Genomic DNA, 19201 nt, shown 5'->3' with positions numbered 1-19201 from the left:
GGTGTGAAATGTTATCTCATTGTGGTTTCGATTTCCATTACTGATGTCGAGCATCTTTTTACATGTTTATTGGCCATTTGGAGAAACGTCTATTCAGATCCTTTGCCCATTTTTAAATTTTTTCTTTCTTCTTCTTCCTTTTTTTTTTTTTTATCGATCAAGTTGTATGCATAGTCTAGATACAAGTTCCTTATCAGATATGATTGCAAATATTTTCTCCCATTCTGTGGGCTGTTTTTGTACTTTCTTGATGATGTCTTTTTCAGCACAAAAGTTTTTAATTTTGATAAAGCCTAATTTATCTATTTTCCTTTTGTTGCTCATGATTTTAATGTCATACCTAAGAATCCTCTGCCAAATCTAAGGTTATGACGATTTACCCCTGTTTTCTTCTAAGAGTTTTATAGCTTTAGCTACTACATTTGGTCATTGATCCACTTTGAGTAAATGTCTATATACAGAACATGTTGTCTTACCTGAGTTCTGAGTGAGTTCCTTTGCTTTTATAAACACCAGATACTATATTTTCTTTTAAACATTGAAGGAGTGGATAAAATGCTGACTCTTTAGGTACTAGGGCTCAGTTAGGACCTCAGGAAAAACTAAATGATGTCGACAATGGTATCTATCACACAAGGTTATTTTCTCTTCACCTTATGGTAGCAGAGGGTGAGTGATGGTGATAGAGAATATCAACCACTTTTAAATCAACAGCAGTTTACCATCTATCTGTCTATCTTCCTCATTGTTACTGGTGTTTATTTTGAAACACACTGGCAACCACTTCACTACTAAATTCAGCATAATGGACATATATGATAGGGTGAAAGTTATAATTATGTTTCTTCAATGTACAGTCCAAGAGACCATTTTAGAATTTTCTTATGAGGCTTTATTTATTATTTTTCAAACGAGTCAGAGTTTGATAAATTTAGTAAGAACTGGATAACCAATCTAGCACACCATGTACCTAAACTGAATATGATTCATATAGATGTATTTCTTTGATAAATGACTTCTGCCTGTATGATTTATCAAGTTAATGTGGAATATCTCTAGAACAGCAAGGTACTAGTCCTGTTGCACAATTTTTTAAAATTTTCTGCTGTAGGCTGAGAGGAGGGATGAAAGGGAGAATATTTCCTTTCCAAGAGGAGGTTAAGGGAAATAAATGGGTTTATTTTAAGTCAGTAGTGTGTGATTCAAAAAGTTGACCTAAAAAACATGAAAGGCAATAAAAATACAAGAATTTTGCTTAAACCTACAACTGTGCAAATTAACTCTGTCCAATGAAAAACTGAAAAGAAATTTTTAGCATTAACAGATCTCATTAAACTATAAAACACAAAAGAAATTCTCACATTATAGAATCATTCCTGAGGGAGCCAGAGTTAGTTTGGAGTATAAAGGCATCTGCCCAGATTAACTGACTTTGGTGGACTTTGGAAAATAGAAAAGTCTATTTAGCTGAAAATTATATTGATTAATGTATCTGAAAACCACAAACAACATATATTTAAATGGTAAAATGTAAATCCAATGCTGGAATAGATATAGGGGGTAGGGGGTCAAGAGAGAGATAGGGGTCAAAGTTGACATCTGAATTTCTAGGTCAACTGGATTGCAATACAATTCCTCAAGATATGGAAGAGAGCCTGTTTGGGATAAATGACCATGGCTTTATTTCTCAGACTCAATGGATTTGATAATCATTTTAAACATTAAAGTAGACATGTTTGCCAGGGGGATATGGCAATCTGGAACTTGGAAGAAGGTTTTGGGCTGAAAATATGAATCTAAGAATCTCATGAAGATAAAATTACCCGCAGAAAAGTATAGATTGAAAAGAGAGCCTAGGATGAGCACGGAAAAACCACCATCTTTCAAATATAGTTAGGAAAGGGAAAGCAGGAAAAGACTTGGAAGAAGCAGCTAGTAAAGTAGAAGAAAAACCAAGAGAGAGTGGGAGAAAAGAAGCCAATGAAGATGACGGTTGCAAGGAGGAAATTCTCAGGAGTGTCAAACGTTGCTGAGAAGTCAAGTAAAGTACAGACCTAGAAATGCTCACCAGAAGTTAAGAGAAGGTCATTGTTGATCTTAGAGCAGTTTTGATCAAGTAGTATGTGTCAGAATCATACTAGGAGTAAACTTCATAATGAATGGTAGATGCAATTTTATGTTGTCCAACTGGTATTGCCAGTTGGACAAATTAGACACCCCACCATCTCTATTTCTTCATCTACCAAAAGAGGTTGGGTCCTCTTTTGAGATAATTGGTGTGAAGGAAAGCAAATGGAGAAGTAGTTGGAGGAGAGCATATGATTCAAATAAGTTCTTCTAAATGTTATTTGTTTTAAAGATAGAAGTAATTTTAGCGTGGTTGAATGCAAATCTGAAATGTTGGGTCAAGAGGGAGAGGTTAAAAATGGAGGAGAGAGGATACTTAACAACTTAGGATTTTTAGAAGGTTAGAGGTGATAGGATTCAGAGTGTGTGTAAGGAGGATAAATATTTCACAGAGGAACAATATTTTTTTCATATATCCTTTAAAATGTTATGTTATATATGTGTATTATCTACCTAAAATATAATAAAAATGAATACTGTGAAAAACATGAAATAACGATAAAGATCATCTTAATTTGCATAATGACAATGAGTAAAAAGAAATTCCTCAGGGTAAAGGTGATCAAAGGGAAAATACGTAAAGAGATGGTTCTTAAAATATGAAAGCTAAGGGACAAGTTGCTTCTCTGATGAGGTAGAACAGATGGTCTCCCCTTCCAAGGTCAAAAGATTCTAAAGCATCCAGATGGTGGCTGAGCAAAATAAAGTATCTTATACAGAACATTTTTTATTTGGTTTTAGAAGAACTGGAGAGTTGAACTCATGGAAATTTGTACTGCAGTGGGCTAAAAGGACGGGCTTCAGTGTCACACAAAACTGGGTGTTTAACTAAAGCGTCTGAATTTGATCTAAAATAAGACTATGCCCAAGAGTGTTGCATGGATTCCTTCCCCTGGGTTGTGAACTGGACTTCACTGACTCAATTCTAACTACTAAAATGTGGCAAAAGTGATGAGCTATTACTTCTAGGATTTAGTTGCCAAAGGACTATGACTTCTGTCTTGCCTGATACCTCCCTGTCTCCTTCCCCCCTTCCTCTCCCTCCTCACCCCTTCTCCCTCTCTCTCAGCACTGGGGTAGCAAGCTGCCATGTTGTGAGTAGCCTTATGGAAAGGCCCATGTGGAAAGGATATGTTGCCTCTGGCAACAACTACCAAGGATCTGAGATCTGCCAACAGCCATGGGAATGATCTTGGGAAAAATTTGTGCCTGATTGAACCTTGAGATGGTTGCTGCCTTGACTGACAGATGGATTGCTTTATAAGAAACCTTGAACAAGAAGCACCCAGATTCCTGACCCACAGAAAGTGAGATATTAAATATTTGTTGTTTTCAAATAGTAAGTTTTTTGGGGTGCCCGGATGGCTCAGTTGATTAAGAATCCAACTTTTGATTTCAGCTCAGGTCATGATCTCACAGTTAGTAAGTTCCAGCCCCACATTGATCTCTGTGCTGACAGCAGAGCCTGCTTGGGATTCTGTCTCCCTCTCTCTCTGAACTCCCCCTGCTTACTCTCTCTCTCTCAAAATAAATTAAAAAAATAAACTCAAAAATATTTTATAAAATGGTAAGTTTTGGAAACGATTGGCACTACACCAAAACAAAACATTTCTGCACAGTGAAGGAAACAATCAACAAAAATAAAAGGCAACCTACTAAATGGGAGAAGATATTTGTAAATTACATATCAGATAAAGGGTTAGTATCTACAATATATAAAGAACTGATACAGCTTAATACCCAAAAAAACAAATAATCCAATTAAAAATGGACAGAAGACATGAACAGACATTTCTTCAAAGAAGACATAAGAATGGCCAATAGACACATGAAAAGATGCTCAACATCACTCATCATCAGGGAAATGCAGATCAAGATCACAATGAGATACCAACTCACAACTGTCAGATGGTTAAAATTAAAAACACAAGAAATGACAAGTGTTGACAAGGATGTGGAGAAAATGAACCCTCTTGCACTGTTGGTAGGAATGCAAACTGCTACAGCCATTGTGGAAAACAACATCTGTTGTTTCTTGAGTTGCAGCATTATTTACAATAGCCAAATTATGGAAGCAGCCTAAGTGTCCATCGATAGATGATTGGATAAAGAAGATGCAATATATATATATAATGGAATATTACTGAGCTGTAACAAATGAAATCTTGCCATTTGCAATAACATGGATGCAGCTAGAGAGAGAGTATAATACTGAGCAAAAATAAGTCAGTCAGAGAAAGACAAATACCATATGATCTCACTCATGTGGAATTTAAGAAACAAAATGAACAAACAAAAGAAAAAAAGAGAGAGACAAACCATGAAACAGACTCTTAACTATAGATAACAAATGATGGTTACCAGAGGTGAGGTGAATGGAGGGATTGGGGAAATAAGGGATGAAGGTTACAGAGTACACTTATTCCTACCAGCAGTGCAAAAGGGTTCCTGTTTCTCTGCAACCTTGCCAACATCTGTTTTCTGAGTTATTAATTCTGACAAGTGTAAGGTGATATCTCATTGTGGTTTTGATTTGTATTTCTCTGACGATGAGTGATGTTAAGCATCTTTTCATGTTGAGCATTCTTTTCACCATCTGGCTGTCTTCTTTGGAAAATTGTCTAATCATGTCTTTTGCCCATTTCTTCACTGGATTGTTTGTTTTTTGGATATACGTTTTGGATACTCACCCTTTATCCAATGTGTCATTTACAAATATCTTCTTCCATTCCACTGGTTGTTTATTTAATTTTTTTGATTGTTTTATAGGAGTGCAAACTGGTGGAGCCACTCTGGAAAACAGTATGGAGGTTCCTCAAAAAATTAAAAATAGAACTACCCTATGACCCAGCAATTACACTACTAGGAATTTATCCAAAGGATACAAAAATGCTGATTTGAAGGGCACATGCACCCCAATGTTTATAGCAGTGCTATCAACAATAGCCAAATTATGGAAAGAGCCCAAATGCCCATCAACTGATGAATGGATAAAGAAGATACGGTGTATATCTATATATCTATATACTTATATAGATATACACAATGGAATACAGCTTGGTGATGAAAAAGAATAAAATCTTGCCATTTGCAACAAGGTGGATGGAACTAGAGTGTATTATGCTAAGCGAAATCAGTCAGTCAAAGATAGATATCATATGATTTCACTCATATGTGGAATTTGAGAAACTCTACACTTTGATAAAAACAGAAAGGGAGGAAAACCATATGAGACTGTTAAATACAGAGAACAAACTGGGGGTTGCTGGAGGGTATGTGTGTGTGGGGATAGGTTAAATGTATGATGGCTAGGTGTCATATGTAAGAGGTGAATCACTGAGTTCTATTCCTAAAGCCAAGACTACACTGTATATTATCTAATGTGAATTAAAAAAAAAAAAAGAGGACACTTATCATGATGACAAAAGTGATTAAAAAGTAAAATGGTAAATCTTAGAGTAATTTGTCATGTAGCCACAGAAAAGTAATATATGTAAGAAGCTGTTGAATAAGGAATAACTCAAAGACTAAGGGCTTGTTAATGATGGGGTAGTGCAGATAAGTCTGTCGTCAAAGGATAGCCATGAGACATGACACACTGGCATTTTTGGTGCTGTTCTAGAACAAGTGTCAGTGATTATACACAAAGATATTATTACAGATGTCACAAGAAAGCTTAGCAAGAGGAATACTTGTTAAAGCAGTTTTTTTCAACTCTGCTTACAAATTAAAGTTACCTCAGGGATCTTGAATAAATAATATTTTCTTTATACTTGATTTTGGGACTTTACCAGAAACCCATAGAATAAAAATTTCTATGTGTTTGTTCTGGACATTGACCTTTATTGAAACCTCTCAAATGAGGGGCGTCTGGGTGGCTCAGTCGGTTAAGCGGCCGACTTCGGCTCAGGTCATGATCTCGCGGTCCGTGAGTTCGAGCCCCGCGTTGGGCTCTGGGCTGACAGCTCAGAGCCTGGAGCCTGTTTCAGATTCTGTGTCTCCCTCTCTCTGACCCTCCCCTGTTCATGCTCTGTCTCTCTCTGTCTCAAAAATAAATAAACGTTAAAAAAAAATTAAAAAAAAAGAAACCTCTCAAATGATAGTAATGTGTAGCCTGTTCTGGAAAGAACTACTGAGCTAGCCAATTGTATCTATTCCTTTAATGAAAATTTCAAATATATTTATCCATTTCTCTAATTTTATAAGAAACCGTGTCAGTACTTAATTTTTGATAGTTAATTTGCTTTTGTCATTGTAATTCATCCTCATTACAGTCTCTAGTCCCTGTACTACCATTAACCAGGATGAGATCTTGAACAGCAATTTAATTTCTTTGGTCTCAGTATCTTTATTAATAAAATGAATGTGTAGGCTAAATTATTTCTTTAAAATGCCTACTGTGTTAGCTTTCTATGCTGCCATAACAAGTAACCACAAACTTAGTGGCTTATAACAACCAAACTTACCGTCTCATAGTTCTGGAAGTCAGAAGTCTGATACAGTGCTCACCTGGCTAAGATCAAGACGGTAGGCTCTAGAGGAGAATCTATTTCCTTGTTCATCCAGGTGTTGAGACAGTTCAGTTCTATGCAGTTGTGAGACTGAGCTGTTTCCTCACTGGCTGTCCATTGGGGACTACCTTTAGTTTCTAGAGACTTTTCTCTGGTTCTTGCACATAGCCCTCTAGTCTCAGAATCAGCAAGGGGATGTGCCATCTTCAGATCGACTCTTCTACCTTCCAACCTGGAATCTCTGATTGCACTGGGGAAAGTTTCTCTGGTTTTGATGACTCACGTGATTAGATTGGGCCCACGTGGATAATCCAGGATAAGCTCCTCATCTCAAGGTTAGACCCTAATTTCTCTGTAAAGTTTCTTTTGCCATGTAAGGTACAATCCATAGGTTCTGGGGATTAGGGTGTGGATATATTTGGGGCCATTATTCTGCCTTTCACACTTTCCATATCTATTTGAGACCCTTGGATTAGTAGCACCATCTAAGGCAGAAGGCAGGGGGCCTATGTCCACCTGGGGAATTTTTTTCAATGCCACATCCCTACACCCCAGGAAATCCTAATGTGCTGCCTTGACTCTTTCTGCTATCTTAACCATATACCAGGAGCTACAGAAAAGCAAAAGCTGCTATAAATCAGGAACCACAATCTGTTTCTAATCCTGTGGTAATAACTGCTATAAATTGACACACAGCGAGTACTCAAGTGAGAATGTTGTCAGTCCTCTAAACCAAGTTTCCAGAGATGACAGATGACGGACGGATTCATCCATTCGTATGGTGTAGAGATTAAGTCATTGGACTTCAAAGTTAGACAAACTGAGTTTTAATTTTAGCTTTGTCATTCGCAAACTGTGTTTTAGGACAAATCGTGCCTTAAGCAAGTAATTTCCTAAATCTTAGTTTCCTGGTGTGTAAAACAAGGTTGATGATAACCTTTGCAGGGCATGTAAGGAGTAAATAAGTTAATATGAGTTAATGTGATGCAGACAGCACATAGCCTGGCACAGGGCCAGCTCCTCATTGGTAGCCAAAAAATATTTCTTAGGTACACTGTGTTAATTGATACAGGTGGCTGTAAAAATATGTCAGATGGGGATACCATGCTCATGAACAATATATTCAATAATTCTGTGTATTCTGTGGTTGGGGAGAGGAAGAATTTCCTTTCTCCCGGGACTTATGGAAAGCTTCATGGAGGCAAAGCCTTAAAGACTGTGGGTAGTGACAGATGGACATGGCCTTGTTGCTTTGACGGAAAAGTGTGTTGATTTCGTCGGTAATAGGATGGAACTGGTTGTCCACAGTTCAGTTTTCCCTATTTGCTGAGAGAAATAAAGGGACTTCCCACACTGATGTATACCATGATTAGCTTCTTTTCCCCTGTATACTACCTGCTTTTCTCTCAGCCTGATACACTCTTTCCCCTTCTTAAGAGTCAATATAAATACTGTATTTCTTGTACCCCTTTCTGATTCTCCCAGGCATAATTGGCTTCTCCCTAATCTGTGCTTTCACCACACATTGTATAGATTTTAATTGTTCTACTCACACTATAATGATTTGTATATTTGTGATTCCTTCTCTACTTCCCCTTTAGAAAAGATGTATTCGTGCTGAGGTTATTCATACCCACAACATTCCCCAAAGAGAAGATAATTGTGTGGTATTGTGGGAAATATATTAAGCAGAATAAATGGATTTTTGTGGGTGGAAAACAGCATACCCTTAAAAATACAGAGCAATATTGAAAATATTCCCTAATTTGGAGTTGGGTGCATAGTCACAGAGATGCAGAGGAAGTGGAGGGTCATGTGATGTTGTCTGCTGGTCTGAGGGACAGACTAGACTCTGTCTCATGCAGTAGTCTGTGACACCTTTCCTCCCTACCCCAATGCTATCCTGTAGCCTGTTTGGTGATGGGGTGTCATGTCCTGCCCATGATTTTAGAGCATCCTGCTAGTGTCAGCACGCCCATAGGAAGTCAGTTATTGCAACAAAATAGTATCAATTGCTTCAATTTACTGAGTACCTTACTAAGTACCAGACACTGTTTTAAGTGTTTAGCTACATTGACTCATTTATTTCCCAAAACAAATATGAGAGGTGACTATTATTATCCCTGCATGGCACAGAAAGGCAAAGTGATTTTTCTCAAGATGTTGTGGGTGACCTGCAGATCTCAGTGTCAAGGCATCATACGCATTCTTGTGTCTAAAATAATCTGGTGTAATTAACTTGTTAGGAGGCGTAAAGGCAGGTACCAGAAATATCTTATAGGGGTATTGTCAATGGATACAACACTATCAACAAGTATCAGTAGATGAGAACTTCCCAGTGAGAAAAGCCATCAGACCTCCCACCACTCACCCCTATCTTGCAATTTTTAGTCTTTGGCTTCCATGGTGCCTAGAGGAGATGGCACCAATCAAATTACCTAACAGAGAAACATCCCAGGATCTTGAGGTGGAGCCTGTAGATTCTGCTAAAAATGGACCATGTAGATGAGAGCTCTGTCCTCTGGGGTTGGCGGGGGGGCGGGGGGCGGGGTGGCTCAGGGGGTGGGAGAGTGCCCAATTGACTATCAGACAGGCACTGACAGGAGTGGCTCCATATCCCAACCCTCTTCTACTCACCCCAGAGGAGGAGGCTCAGCTGTTAATTTCATTGTGGAGACCAAGAATGAGTTCATTCACATGGTCAAGGGAGAGAACATGAGTCAGATGCATGAATGTAACTATCTCTAGGCAGATTCAGAAAGTGGGAGGTCTCTGTACCCACCTGGAGAGCACAAGCTTGGGGAGAAGCCTTGATCCTCTGAAGAGCCAATAGGTTTGGACAACAGTTTAAAGTTGTTGTCAGTGACTGAATTTTATTGCTCTTAGTCCCTGTGAGATGGCTTTGATACCTTTCCTGATATAATGAACTTAGAATCAAATTCAAATACCTGAAGTTTTGCAAAATGGTCTTTCCCTCCCACAACCTGCCTTTCCAGCCTCATTTTCTGCCTGTTAACCAGGGCCCTTACACAATGACAAGGAGAATCATGATATGGTGGGTCACAATAGTATCCTTGGGGGCAGAGTGCTGGTACAATGGGTACTAAAATCCAGTCCCACGTGGTTTTTTCCCCACCTGAGAGACTTCTACAGCAGGAAGGAAAACTCCAGTCAAGACCAAGAATAAGAGATTTAAATCCTGAGAAGGAAGGAATAAAGCAGGTCTCTTAACCAAAGGAGCAGGGCAGATAAGAAGCTTAGATAAATATAATGAAGAGCAGGTCTGGGTGGCCAGTGATGAGGTCTCTGTACCAGAGCAGTTTGAGGACTCAGTTTTTCATACCTCCCTCAACTTTCTAGGAGGATAGCATCCAATCCAGAGTTCCTTCATGTTTTTGTTTATGCAAGTCAGAGCATCTGGATCGTATGTTCTTCCACTTCAGGCTTACCTAAAGTTCTACTGTTTTCATAAAGGCTTCTCAAATTACAACAGACTTTATTAACTTACCTCTTCCAAATGGATTCTAAGTATTTTGAGGGCAAGATTTATGTGTGGCAAAGACATTTCATTTCCCACATGGGATGGCTTCTTCAGACTTGGACTTAAAACTGGCCCAGTGTTATTTATGCCACATTCTATTGGCCAAAGCAGTCGCAAGGCCATCCTAGATTCACAGGGAGAAGAAACAAACCCGCTTTCTTTCTTTCTTTTTTTTTTAAGTTTGTCTGTTTGCTTATTTTTGAGAGAGAGAGAGAACAAACAAGCAGGGGAAGGGCAGAGAGAGAGGAGACAGAGAATCCCAAGCAGGCTCTGTGCTAATAGCACAGAGCCTGATGTGGGGTTGGAACTCAAAAACCGAAAGATCAAGACCTGAGCTGAAGAGTCAGATGCCTAACGAATGCTTAATGGACTGAGCCATCCAGGTGCCCCAGACCCACTTTCTTGAAGGGAGATGCTGAAATGTCACATTGCAAAGGAACAAAGGAAGGGTTTGTTCCTACTGGAGTCATTATTTTTGCAATTCTTTGCTACATCATTATTATTTCTATTATTATGACTATTTATTCAACACATATTGATTGTCACTTGTAAGGGCGAGGTGGTCATCTAAGTAGGAGAGAAAAGGAATCAGTAAATTGTCAGATTTTTGTCCTTGAAGAGATTATAGTCTACTTGTGATAATAATGACTAATATTTATTGAATAATTATCTATTTCCAGGTATTATGCTGTGTACTCTATATGTATTAACTTTTATAAATAGTCACAAGATTATATTATCTCCATTTAATGATCAATGAAACTGAGACACAGAGAAGTTAAATTCCATGCTGAAGGTCACAGCTGTAAGTAGCATCTAGATTTAATCCTAGGCAAACTAACTCAAGTAATTATGCATTTATCTACAACACTGCACTGCCTATCAGAACTCTAAGAATTGATAGAACCAGGCACAGAGGATGATGGGAAGATTTCATAAAAGATAATGATACTGAGACAAAGTTTGACAGAAGAGTGGAAGTTTACCAAGCACAGTATAGTACACACCCATGATTCTTACCAATCAATGCATTGGTTGAATTATTAATTAATGAAGCTATCTTCAGTACACATGTGACTCTGAGTTAGTGACAAGTCTTGGTTCTAAGAGGCACGCATCCAACTCAAGCTGAATTAAGGGACACAAAGGAAGCGGACTATTTATTGGCTCACAGTCATGGCAGGATCTGTAACAATGTGTTGTATAACAGACTATAACAATGCGTTGAACAAAATCTTTGCTTTGTTTTGATGGCTTCCCTCTTAGCCAGGTTCTTGTCACATCTGTAAAAAACTGACCAGCAGACACCCCAGGAGCTCTTCTTATGAGAGTAGCTATCCAGTAGAGAGATCACTGTGGCAGAAGCAGTGGTAGGCGATCACCACATCATTTCTTCTTCCTGAGCATGCAGGAAGACTGCATTTCCCATCCTCTCTTGTAGTTGGTTTGAGGTCAAATGGTTCAATTCTGGCCAAGAAAAGATGGGTAGGAGGGATTCACAGCACTCCAAGACCTTGATTTTGTAAACAACTCTATATTTTTAGCGCTTCCTCTTTCCTTTGTCATGGTGCTTTAAGGGTCTCATGTTTCAGATGGAGAAGCTACAATATAGTGGAGGGCTGCCCAACTTGAATTTAGCATTATGTGAAGAAGAGATAAAACTTTATTATATTAATTTGCTGATATGTCAGGTTTTATTTGTTCTTGCAGCATGACCTAGCCTATCCAGATTAACACAGACACTACTTTCCTAATTTTTCAATTTCCATTCTTGGTCTGCTCACTTGGCTCTTGTACCCATCTTTATGATAGTTCCAGCAAAGCTAATGAAATGTGAGAAGGAGGCATTCCTTATATGATCTGAACTGGAGAAAAACAAAAATTGTGCTATATTTTTCCATGGCCATTTCTGATCTTTTGGGAGATAATTACCATACACCATAGCCAATTTCCTGAATCATTGATATAACACGTGCTCACACATCTTCAAGACCTGTAAGAATAATCATTTTTAGAATGGGAACTTGGTCACTTTTGCCACAATTTAACAGGGAAATTTTTAGTCAGGTAATCAAATATTTTACCAGCCAGCAAATTTTCCTCTTATTCACACCCTTTTCATGTCTAGGAATCTATGCTACTCAACTTAGTGTATTTGTTCAAATATAAAAGAGCTCTATGTAAATTCCTTATTTTTCACTCACCCTGTAATCTGGCTTTGTTTTTATTAAATATTAATACATTTATCTTGGGAGAAAAGTTTAATTTTTTTCTTTGTAAATCCTTCAGAATTGGAAAGTTAAACTCCAGAGATTATGATTAGTATTGTGTTTGGGCAATCTCATTTATCTTAATCCCATCCCAGGGCCAATTTTCATTACAGAAAATCTTTCTTGCTCTGAGGAAGTAGGGCAGGGAATGTCAGGATATTGAGATTATAGGAAAACCCACTCACTCTCCATACTAGAGTTTTTATGGTACATGCCTGACGTAGGTTTTCTCCACTTATGAATTTCAGATCTCTCTGGAATATTCTATTTCCACCATTGAACAGAATATAAAGGTGGCCCCTGTCAAGCCCCTATATTGCCTTTCTTGGTAATTACATATTTTTACCCTTCAAAATGTTATGGTATGGGTACTTGATTAGTGCTTCAAATAATAAAATAAAACATAAAGGACATTAAAAAACAAATGTGCAGAATTAGATGTCCAGAGTAGTAATATCGGCAGTAAGTTAGTATTGGAAATATCAAACCCGAAGGATTTTGAAAAAGAATACAATGGATGACTGTACACCTCTTACACAGGTTTACTATTCTTAAAACCGTGCCATAATAGGTCAATTTCTCTCTGTCTCTCTGTGTGTATGTATATGTACATACATGTGCCTGTGTGCATATGTTGGATCATACATGCCTTTTCCCAAACCTTTGAAAGTACCATGAAAATGTCTTGACATTTCTCCACTAAATATTTTAGAATGCATAACCCGAGTGCAAGAATACTTTTTGTTTTCTATATGGACACAATATCCATTGCCACACCTATGAAAATCAACGTTAACTCAATATCGCCATCCAACATGCAGTCCATCTACAGATTTCAATATTATCTCCAAATGTCCTTTTATTGCTCAATTTATTTTTAAAATAAAGATCTAAGATATATACATAGCATTTGCTATTGAGGCTTTTTAGTCTCTCATAACCTGGGACTTTCCTCTTACCTCTCTTTCTTGATGATGTTGCATCCTTTAACAATTCCCAGCCACATGTCCTGCAGAACCTTCCACCCTATTGATTTGTCTGTTAGATCTTGTTAAATTCCGATCACACGTTTATGGCAATAATTCCACAAAGGTGATGTGTATTCATCACTCACATCAGGAGACACAGAATAGCAGGGCATTCTGTTATTGGTGATGGCGAACCTGACCTCTTAGTTAACGTGGTGACTGTCAGGTTGCTCTATTTCACACTTTTACCTTTACCAGCCAGTAATCTGTTGGGTGATACTTTGAGATAATACAAATATGTTTTTTTTTAATTTTTTTTAACGTTTATTTTATTTTTGAGACAGAGAGAGACAGAGCATGAACGGGGGAGGGCCAGAGAGAGAGGGAGACACTGAATCTGAAACAGGCTCCAGGCTCTGAGCCATCAGCACAGAGCCTGACACGGGGCTCGAACTCACGGACCGAGAGACCACGACCTGAGCTGAAGTCGGACGCTTAACCGACTGAGCCACCCAGGCGCCCCGCAAATATGTTTTTTTAATGCCTTTAATCCAATGGTTTTTATATTTATTGGTCATTATTGCTTGAGTTATTATTATAATAGGGGTTACAGAATGTTGATTTTCTAATTCCGTTGATCCTTCTACTTTTACTATCTGACATTTTACAAAGCACAGTTTTTCTTTGATTTATCTTTTCTTTCAAAGCATTATATACATATATATTTATGTAGTATTCATTTTTAATATCACTATGGACTCCAATTATTTATAGTTTTTTTTCTATATGATGTGATTTTTTTTTTTTTTTTTGCTCAAATTATTTCAAATTTGGCCAGTGGATACCCCTTCAAGCCAATTCTGCATTCATTTAACATAAACACATTAATATTTGAACACTTACTTGCTTTCTGCTCCAATAAAATATTCCATACTTCTATTACCTTTCCCTCTCCAGCCATGAACTCAGTCATATTTCCAAAAAAGATTAAAACAGAACAAAACAAAACAAAAAATCCCCAAAGCTTAATTGAGATATAACTTCCATATCACACAATTCACCCACTTAAAGTATGCAATTCAATTATTTTGGTATATTCACAGGACTGTGCAACCACCACGACCACTACCATCTAATTTTAGAATATTTTTTCCTCCCCCAAAGAACCCTGTAGCCACGAGCAATACTTCCAATCCACCTCAGCCCCTATCCACTCCCCACAAACCCTGCTCAGCTCTAGGCGACCATCACTTCCTATCTAAACAGACTTAGCATATTTCGGATGTTTCGTGTAAATGGAATGAGGCAATATGTGGTCCTTTTGTGGTGGTGTCTTTCACTTAGCATAATGTTTTCAAGAGTCATCCACATTGTATTATGTATCCGTACTTCACTTACACTGCCAAAAAACACCCATTGTATGAATAGACCACATTTCCATTGAACAGTGTATGGACGTTTTATTCTATTAATGTGATGTAGTAGATTGATTTTCAGATGTTAAGCCAACCTTGTTCTGTTGTTATGTGCACATATGATAATGAGTGCCTAAGACATCTCCGTTTTTTCTCTGTAACTGTATTTCTTCTGGAAGGAAGGAGCTTCTCCCACCTGTTGCCACTTTCCTCCACTCCCCCACACTGTGCACACTGCTCAGAATCAGCCCCCAAATATCAGGCCTGTCCCTTTTTTCTACCACCTGGTGACTTTCCTTTCTTCACTTAGACATTCCAGCAAACGTCCCCAGAGATAACCATTACACAGCTGTCTCTGTCTCAGTAAGTCTCAAGTCTGGCTTTTCTGTTGATAGAGGTGGAGAAAATACCATACTCTGAGGAAGTACAGTTCTTCTTGTTCTTTAACTAACATTCAAGGTCTTCATTTTTATTTCTGACTTCGTTTCTTGTTTGACTTGAACATTTTTTTCAGGATCCTCATGGGTAAGAATTTCCATTTGTGTTTAGAAATAATGTTTAGCTTTAGTTCAAACATTGTAATTATATTTGTATGTAGAACCAATGTTTAGCTTTAATTCAAACATTTTAATGATCAGCTCCCGTTTCATTCTTATTTCTTTTACTTTTACCACAAAAGAAACCTCTGCTTCCACCAGAGGCATTACTCTAAAGGAGCAATTTATTTTGCTTAAGAGTCCTCTGCCACCAATGGCATATTTACACAACATGGTTCATCTAAATGTACCCGTTTGTGATATTTTAAGATCTCCGCTTCTTCTGGGACACCTGGCTAAGCCCCACTAGTGTGAAGGAAGGATGACACCAGGGAAACAATCCTCCATTTTGACAGTATTATTAAATTCCTGAGAGAGGTACTGGACTCATTTATAAATACCTTTAAGGGCTAGAAGTTAGGGTAAAGCTAATGGGAGGTGGCGCTGGGAGTGTTCTATATCTAGGTTATATTATACTTTCATTGCTAACCCGCATTATTTGCTTGTTTAATTTGAAGTCTTTTTACTTTATGATAATTTGAAAGAACACTTGATGACGATTTGTCTGGATAATCTTGGTAAAATTCAACAAATTACTAGCCTATGCTAGGAAAAGGAGAAATTCTGACTCAAAAATGTGTTATCAGTGTTTACTGGGTATTGATAGTAACCTCTGTGTCTATTGCCTTAAAATATAGTATAGTTCTTTCACTATGATTACAAGCTATGTGACTTTTGGCAAGCCATTTGCCCTCATGAAACATCAGTCTCCTCTACAAAAAACAACAGGTGTTGGTGAGGATGTGGAGAAAAAGGAAGACTCATGCACCGTTAGTGGGAATGAAAATTGGTACAGCCACTGGTGAAAATAGTATGGAGATTCTTCATAAAGTTAAAAATAGAACTACCTAATGATAGTACCCAGGAATGGCACTACTGGGTATATACCCAAAGAATATAAAAACACTAATTCAAAGGGACTCACGCACTTCTATGTTTATAGCAGCATCATTTACAATAGCCAAGATATGCAAGCATCTCAAGTGTTCATTGATAGATGAATGGATAAAGAAGGTGTGGTATACACATACCATGGAATATAATTCAGCCAAAAAATGAATAACAACACGGATGCAGCTGGAGAATATAATGTTGAGTGAAATAAGTCAGTCCAAGAAAGACAAATACCATATGATGTCACTCATATGTGGAATTTAAGAAACAGAATGAATGACCAGAGGAAGAGATAGATAGATAGAGAGAGAGAGAGAGAGAGAGAGAGGAAGAGAAATCCAGAATAGACTCTTAACTAGAGAGAACAAACTGATGGTTACAAGAGGGAAGTGTGTCAGATGAAGAGGTCATGGGGATTAAGGTGTGCACTTGTTTTTTTTGTTTTTTAATTTTTTTTTAACGTTTATTTATTTTTGAGACAGAGAGAGACAGAGCATGAATGGGGGAGGGTCAGAGAGAGAGGGAGACACAGAATCTGAAACAGACTCCAGGTTCTGAGCGGTCAGCACAGAGCTCGATGCGGGGCTCCAACTCACGGACCGCAAGATCATGACCTGAGCTGAAGTCGGACGCTTAACCGACTGAGCCACCCAGGCGCCCCTAAGGTGTGCACTTGTGATGAGCACCAGGTGATATATGGATATATATATGGATATATTGTTGAATCACTATATTGTACATCTGAAACAAATATAACACAGTATGTTAACGAATTCCAGTTAAAATAAAAAGTTTAAAAAATTGAAAAAATAAATAAAAATTACTTCTATCTTCAAAAAAATTGTAGAAATAGGAAAATGCAATTCAATTGTCTTGAGGAGTAAGGAAGCCTGAAACATACCAGTGCTCCATATATGTTAGCTAAAATTATTATTTTTATAATCAATGTATGGTTATTAGCCATCTACTTCACGTCTAACACCAGTCTAAGCTCATTGGCGATTGTCAAAGAAACCAAAGTCATGGTTCCCACTGAAAGTTAAACCCTCTGTGAAGGGGTGAGGATGAATTGTTAGGAGAACAATGAGAGGCCAGGTGTAGTAAAGCCCAGAACACTCCACAGCTGCTCTAGTAGTTGGGAAAAGGAATAGCTCAGAATGAGTTGAAACGGAGAGTGAAGGATGAAGACCACTAGGGACCTCCCATGAACTGTAAGGCTCTAAAATTCTTAATCCTTTTGGTAAATTTAATGAATGAATGGTACATAGAACAGAGAAAAGAGAGCTAGGATGACTGCCAAGATGAGAGAGAAGAAAATATTTAACATGAGCTGGTGATCTTTCCACTGATGCCTTACTGACAGTATTGTCCAGTGAATTTGCAAGCTCAGTCCTCTCCAACTTGCCTGTGGATTTTACAGAAAACAATAAATTTTAGAATAACATTAGTGGATGCTTGATGGTGAAAGCATTAAGGGAAGCTGCTTTTGTAGTTTTTCATCATTTATATCAAAAAAGAAATATATTGCCACTCTATTAGAGCTATTGTAATGTTCTAAGTATATCTTTCGCACATTGATGGTAAGCCATCACTAAGAGCTTTCCAGAAAGATTTTTCTCAGCAGGAAGAAAAAAGGAGTATGTTAATAATTATGGAACATACATCCTAAACTTTTTACACTTAAGAGATGTATGCTTTCATATCATGTGGTAAGGCACATGCGGGCATAATAAGCAGTTTCTTATTAATAACAGCTATTTTTTATAAGGAAGATAGATGGAGAAAGTTATCTGGAGGCTATACTTTTAAATAGCTAGATTAAAAGCAGTTATGATCTTCCTTTTGATGTCTGGATGCAATTGAAGCAGATTTGGCAAGGCTTTTTCACTCATCATAAGATTTCAGAAGTGAGTGCAGAGGAATAATAGGCCCCATTTATAGAAAATTCACCTGATACAGTCCTAGAGACAATGTAGACTTGTTCCTTAGAATAATGTCTATAACGCTTTTTTCAGTTCAATCTGAAATGAGTACTCAGGAAAATGTACAGATCTCTGCCCATCTTAGTTTTTGCTTGAAATCCTATTCTATAATGGTAGCAATGACTAGTCTTCTGGCTCATTAATATTCTATTAAAATGGAAAAATAAAGCAATATTTTGGGACTACCACGCACGGAAGAGAGTTGGCTCACTAGTCCCAAGTGATGGCAAGATGGTAACTGAGGTTCCATAAGTACTTTGGAACCTGTGTCCAATGATGTGTGGTAAAATGAGCATTATTCTAAAAGACAGACTGGGAAAGTAAATTGGACCCTGAGGAACCTGGACAGTGAGTTTTATGGATAGTTTTGTGGGTGATGAAGTTATTCTGGAGTTGGAGTCATGTGTCTCTTTCCTTGAATATTACTGGTAGAGAAGACTCCTGAGTTTTGAGCAGGAAATGAAATTGTATTTTATATTATCCATTACAACTTCCATATGTCAAGCAAATTAGTGCTGAGATTTACTTCCATAAATAATATCACAATGCCATAAAGATAGACAAATAGATTAATGGAAGAGAAGGGCCCAGAAATAATCACAAATAAATTCAATGGGGGCAATAAAAGTCTTTTTGACAAATGGTTCTGGAATATATAGATATCTGTATGGGAAAAACAAACCTTATCTCCTGTGTCACTTGAAAATTTGATTTGTGTTGGATCACTTAAAAATTAATGCAAGAACCATAAGACTTCTAGAATCCTAGTAGAACATTTTCATGACTTGAAAATGGAAAAGGATTTCTTAGACTACAACAGACTTAACAACAGAGGAAAAAATAATAAATTAGAAATCAAAATTTTCATTCAGATTTTAAAATGAAAACATCAAAATT

Source organism: Prionailurus bengalensis, chromosome D2 (assembly GCF_016509475.1).
Source record: "Prionailurus bengalensis isolate Pbe53 chromosome D2, Fcat_Pben_1.1_paternal_pri, whole genome shotgun sequence".
Lineage (NCBI taxonomy): Eukaryota > Metazoa > Chordata > Mammalia > Carnivora > Felidae > Prionailurus > Prionailurus bengalensis.
The sequence above is the reverse complement of the archived record's forward strand: the minus strand, read 5'-3'. Positions refer to the sequence as shown.